Genomic DNA, 6,282 nt, shown 5'->3' with positions numbered 1-6,282 from the left:
GGGGAAAGAGCTTTGAAGAAGTTTTACAAGAGGTATGTCTTGAAACTCACTTGTTTTCTACAAGACCGTGCTTTATATTTTGAAAAAATTAGTGAATTAGAGTGCTTAGATGATCCTTGTGCTTCCGTTGTTGTTGATACAATCCTACATTAGGAATGATGTAGGTTTACTGACTTTAGTTAAGAACTGGCTAGCAACCAAATTTCAAATGAAAGATTTGGGAGAGACTCAGTTTATTCTTGGGATTCAGATCTTTCGGGATCGAAGGAACAAAGTGCTAGCACTGTCTCAGACATCGTACATTGACAAGATGTTAGTAAAGTACTCGATGCAGATCTCCAAGAGGGGCCTTTTGCCTTTTCGACATGGAGTTACATTGTCTAAGGAGCAATGTCCTAAGACACCTCAAAAGGTTGAGGAAATGAGACGGGTCCCTTATGCATTTGCCATTGGCAGTTTGACGTATGCGATGTTATATACTCATCCTGACATCTGTTATGCTGTGGAGATAATTAGTAGATATCAGTCTAATCCAGAACAGGGTCACTATGAAGGAATGATAAAACATGCAACGGAAGACTTCAGAATCAATAAGCACTTAAACTACATCCAATTTGAGTTTTAAGCATATTGTTCATATGATATTCAAAAGAGGGTTTGAAACACATATTACCTTTGAAGAATTCCTTCACAAATTCAGCTGAAATCCACCATAATAGAGCTTGAAACTTCAAGAGGACTACCACCGAGTTCTTTTATACTATGCTCAAGCTGGAACGTGTGGTGGAAACACTTAAACCAAGTTAAATTGATGAAGAACAAGTGAGGCGTATGTAGGTTTTTAGGTTATCACTTCAGCAAGTATAACTGAGATTGCTTAATGATGTACATGCATGGAGCTTCTATAAATAGGTAAAATTCATGCAATTATATAGGGTTGCATGAAGGGCAGCTCCAGCTTAGTGATCATATCAATTTACAATAGGATTTTGGTGATAATCCATCAAAATGTGGTTAGTAGATTTTTCCCAAAAAATGGAAAAATCCACTAACTTAAAATGATTTCAAAAATCATTTTTTTAATTTTTAAATTAGATTTATAAAATTAATTCATAAATAATTAATTTAAATAAAACTAATTTTAATTTATTTTGAATTAAACTTTTTAATTAAAATAATACTAATTTAATATCTAAATATTAATTTAATAGAATATCAATATCACCAATAAATAAATTTTATATTTAAATCATAATTTAAATATTAATTGATTTTCCAATTTCGTTTAATTTCAATTAAATTAAACATTTATAATTGTATCATATACAATCAATCAAAAACCCCTTTGAATTTGAACATTTCAAATTCATAACCCTAATATCATACATCAATACTTAATTTGTTATTCCAGTTTAATGAGCTAGTAGAGGGACCTAATGAACCTACAGAACATGAGCTCCAATAATCTGTAATTAATTCGTTAAAACTCTTTAATCGAATTAATTACTATTTGTTAACTATCAAGACACATTACTATAGCTCGATAATTGCACTCTGCTTACTATAGATATATTTCTGTCCATATAAACCATAATCAGGAAATCGGTCTTTCACAGATCGTTCATAATTACAGTTGGATAAAAATTACCATTTTACCCCTGTAAATATATCTCGTTCCTTAAGTACCAACTGACCCTCTAATGAACAATTTTGATTCATAATACTACTTATGAATCATGTCCTTTTCTATCATGAGAAGGCGGAGCCTCGATTATTCAAGACCTGGAATCAGCACTTAAGAGAAAAACCTATCAACTAACCCTAAAATGGGTAGGAGTGAATTCCATCTTGCACGGCTATGTCCCTAGCTATCCATCTGGTCTTATCCCCAAAATGAAAGGCTTATTAAGCAGTGTTGTTGACTACTCTCACCCATGCAGATCAAAGGATAATCCTGAATAAACAGGAGTTCATAGCTAGCTCAGGATTAAGATCGAGTTATCCTAGATTATTTAAGTATGAAATAGTCAGTTTTAACAGTAAACGGTCGTTGTAAAAAAAAATGACTATTTCATGGTCCAATCTATATGCAAACTCATTACATAGGATACCATGTCTCTACATGAATGATTTGTGGATCACATCATTTGTATTACCTATACAAAATGGGCTGCATCCAATAGTGTTACCAGGATGAGATACCCAATTTCATCCATATACTTATAGACCATTTAGGCTATATACTATTAACTTGATCCTGTTTATGTCACCACATAAAGTTAAAGTATTCATACTATAGCCATGGATATGTTTATTGGATTTTCATAATAGAATGCAAAATCAACAACTTTATTAAATAAGATACTCAATAATATTTTATTGATAAATAGAATGTTTAACACAAAATTTACGAACTGCAAGTTCTAGGACATTCCCAACAATCTCCCACTTGGACTAAAACTCCAGTGAGAACAAATATATACAATACAATGTTGAGAAACATAAAGGGAAAATACAATAATCTAGGGCATCTCTAATACCATAGATATTCTCCCACTTGCCCTAGATTACGTTGCTCGGAGTCCTAGTCCAACCAGGTAGCCTTCAAACACTTTAGCCGAGAGGGTCTTTGTAAATGGATCAGTAAGGTTGTCTTCAGAGGCTATCTTCGTGATGATCATGTCTCCTTGGTCTACTATCTCTCTGATTAGATGGTACTTTCTCTCAATATGTTTTTCATGTTTGTGACTCCTTGGTTCTTTCGAGTTTGCAACAACATCACTATTGTCACAACACAGTGTGATAGGTAGGTGCATATTTGGAAATACTTCCAAGTCAGCCAAGAATTTTCGTAGCCATACTGTTTCTTTAGCGGTTTCACATGCGGCTACGTATTCTGCTTCCATTGTGGAGTCATCAATACAACTTTGCTTAATGCTTCTCCAAATTATAGCTTCTCCTTTGAGAGTGAAAAATGATCCCGAAGTAGATTTCCTTGAATCTACGTTAGTCTGGAAATCAGAATCAGTGTATCCGGTAAGGATCAAATCCTTAGGTTCATACACAAGCATATAGTCCCTCGTCTCCTTAGATACTTGAGGATGTTTTTTATAACAATCCAATGACTGTGTCTTGAATTGGATTGGAACCTATTGATGATTCCAACTGAAAAGCATATGTTAGGGTGTGTACATAACATTGTGTACATCAAACTCCCAATTGCAGATGCGTATGGAATTCTTGTCATTTCCATGTCTAAAAGGTAGCATACCTTTTTTGGAATTTTGCATATTATATCTTGACAACATCTTGTCAATGTAAGATGTCTAAGATAGTGCTAGGGTTCTATTCTTTCGATTTCGAAAGATTTGTATTCCTAGAATGTATTGAGCATCACCTAAAATTTTCATTTGGAACTATGTTGCTAACCATCTCTTTACGTCAGCAAGGAAGCTTGCCTCATTTCTAATGTGCAAGATATCATCAACATAAAGAACTAAGAATGCTACAGTCTTGTTGACTATCTTCTTGTATACACAAGGTTCATCAACATTTTTTTAATAAACGTAAGATTTGATTGCAGTATCAAATCTTATATTCCAGGATCTTGAAGCTTGTTTTAACCCATAAATGGATCGTTTAAGCTTACAGAATTTCTGTTCCCGTCCTTGTTCGATGAACCCTTCTGGTTGACATAAAAATACTTTCATCAAGATGGTCATTCAGAAAAGCTGTCTTGATATCCATTTGTCATATTTCATAGTCATAATATGTGGCAATGGATAGAAGTATTCTAATAGATTTTATCATGGCAACAGGGGAAAAAGTTTCTTCATAATCAACCCCTTCTCTTTGGGTAAAACCTTTTGCCACGAGTCTGGGTTTATAGGTTTGCACCTTGCCAGTTTGGTTTCGTTTTCTCTTATAGATCCATTTGCAACGTATAGGTTTAACCCCATGTGGTTGATCTACAAGCTCCCAGACAGAATTGAAGTACATAGACTCCATTTCAACGTCCATGGCTTTTATCCACTATTCCTTAACATCTTCCATTGCCTTTTTAAAGTTAATGGATCCTCTAATCCATCATCATGTATGATGTTCTGAGTTTCTGTTAAACCCATATAGCATTTAGGTTGTTGAATAACACCCATATAGCATTCAGGTTGTTGAATAACCTTCCACTACGTTGAGGCATACTCAACTCTTGAGATGGACGTGACGGGACAACAACAGTTGTTGATGGACCAGCTTGATCAACAACTTTTGTTGATGTTTCTGTAGTATCTTTGGTCATTTCTTGCAATATTAGTTTATTGTGAGGTAGATGATTTTTAATATGATCTTCTTCCAAGAATGTAGCATTTGTCGATACAAATACTTTTTCTTATTGGGGATCATAGAACAATCCTCCTTTTGTTTCTTGAGCGTATCCTACAAAAAGACATAACTTTGAACGTGTTCCAGTTTCTTAGGATTTTGTACCAATACATGTGTTGGACAACCCCAGATACGAAAATGACGTAAACTAGTTTTGCGTCCTTTTCATAATTCATACGGTGTTTTTGAAACACTTTTTGAAGGAGCTACGTTTAGAATATGTACAATAGTATACTGTAAAAACCCCCAAAAGGATTGAGGTAACGGAGCATAACTCATCATTGAACGGACCATGTCTAACAAGGTTTGATTTCTCCTTTTTGTGACACCGTTTTGTTGTGGTATTCCAGGTGTTGTGAGCTGGGATTGAATTCCATGATCTATTAGATAGTTCTAGAATTGTAGATTCATATACTTACCACCTTGATCAGATCGAAGTGTTTTAATCCTTTTACTTAACAAATTTTCTTTCTCGGTCTTAAATTCTTTGAACTTTTTAAGAGTTTAAGACTTGTGACTCATCAAGTAAATGTGGCCATATCTCGAGTAATCATCAATAAAACTAACAAAATACTGATAGCCTCCTCGTGCTTTTACACTCATCGGATCACATAGGTCTGAATGTATAAGTTCGAGAGGCTTTTTGGCACGAAGACCTTTTTTGGAAAAAGATCTTTTTGTCATTTTTTCCTCAAGACATGATTCACATAGAGGTAAGAACTATTTTCTAACTGACTTAGATGGCCGTTATTTTACTAATCTCTCAATTCTGTTGAGATTAATGTGACCAAGTCTGAGGTGCCAAAGATAGGCATTAGGAGAATTTTTTCGTTTTTTATTTTGAGTCTCAGCCGTTTTAAACATCTCTATATTTAGATTGGACTTTTCTTCAGTTTGTTTTAATATGTACAAGTTATTTTCGAGTCTTGGAAAGTAGATCTGAACATCTTTTGAAAAAACAAACACTTCATTAGATTCAAAAGATATGTTGTACATATTTTCTAGTAGACAGGAAATGGTGATTTTGTTTCTTTTCATCTTAGGTACATAATACACATTTCTAAGTAAGATGAAAGACTGTCCAAAAAATAGCTTGACATCTCCCACTGCATGAGCTGAAATGACTTCACCCATTCCCACCTTGAAAGTCATTTTCTGTTCAGAAAGTTCTCTCAAAGAACTAGTTTCCTGTAGAAAAGTGGAAACATGATTAGCGGCATCTGAATCTAATATCCAAGTTAGGTGAGTATTCTCCACTAGACATGTTTCAACTACTAGTAAATCTGATTTACCTTGTTTTGCCTTTTCCGCTTTCTTTTTAGCCAAATACTTTGGGCAATTACGCTTCTAGTGCCCATCCTCCCCGCAATAGCAGTGGTTTTCTTATTGCCTTTACCTTTCTTCTTCATTTGTACAGATTTATCTTTTGAAGAAGAAGGTGCAGACTTTTTGTTATCAGTGGGTCTTGTTCCAGACGTCGACCCCTTAAAAAACTTCTTAGATCGAGAAATAACACCACTTCTTTTTCCCTAAGTTTCATTATAGACTAAAATTTCTGTAACTCGTTCAACAACGTGGTAAAATTATAAGTAATTTTGTTCATAATATCATTGGTTCTGAAAGGTAGATAACTCTCTGGGAGAGATTCCAATATCATACTTACTTTACTTATTTCATCTATCATCGCCCCATAAGCCTCAGCAATATTAAAATGGACCATCATATCGAGAACATGTTCTCTAATGTTGGAACCATCTTTCATGTGAGTACTATAGACATACTTAATGGCTTCATGTTGAACAGAGGATGACAGTTGCCCCAACATCTCCTGAAGCGACGCCATTATCTCATGGGCGATGGGCATTACCTCATGTTTCTTATTAAGTACATCGGATATACTTG

This window comes from Benincasa hispida, unplaced genomic scaffold, assembly GCF_027475165.1.
Source record: "Benincasa hispida cultivar pf3 unplaced genomic scaffold, pf3_genome.v1.1 HicScf207, whole genome shotgun sequence".
Classification (NCBI taxonomy): Eukaryota; Viridiplantae; Streptophyta; class Magnoliopsida; order Cucurbitales; family Cucurbitaceae; genus Benincasa; species Benincasa hispida.
Note: the sequence above shows the minus strand (reverse complement) of the source record.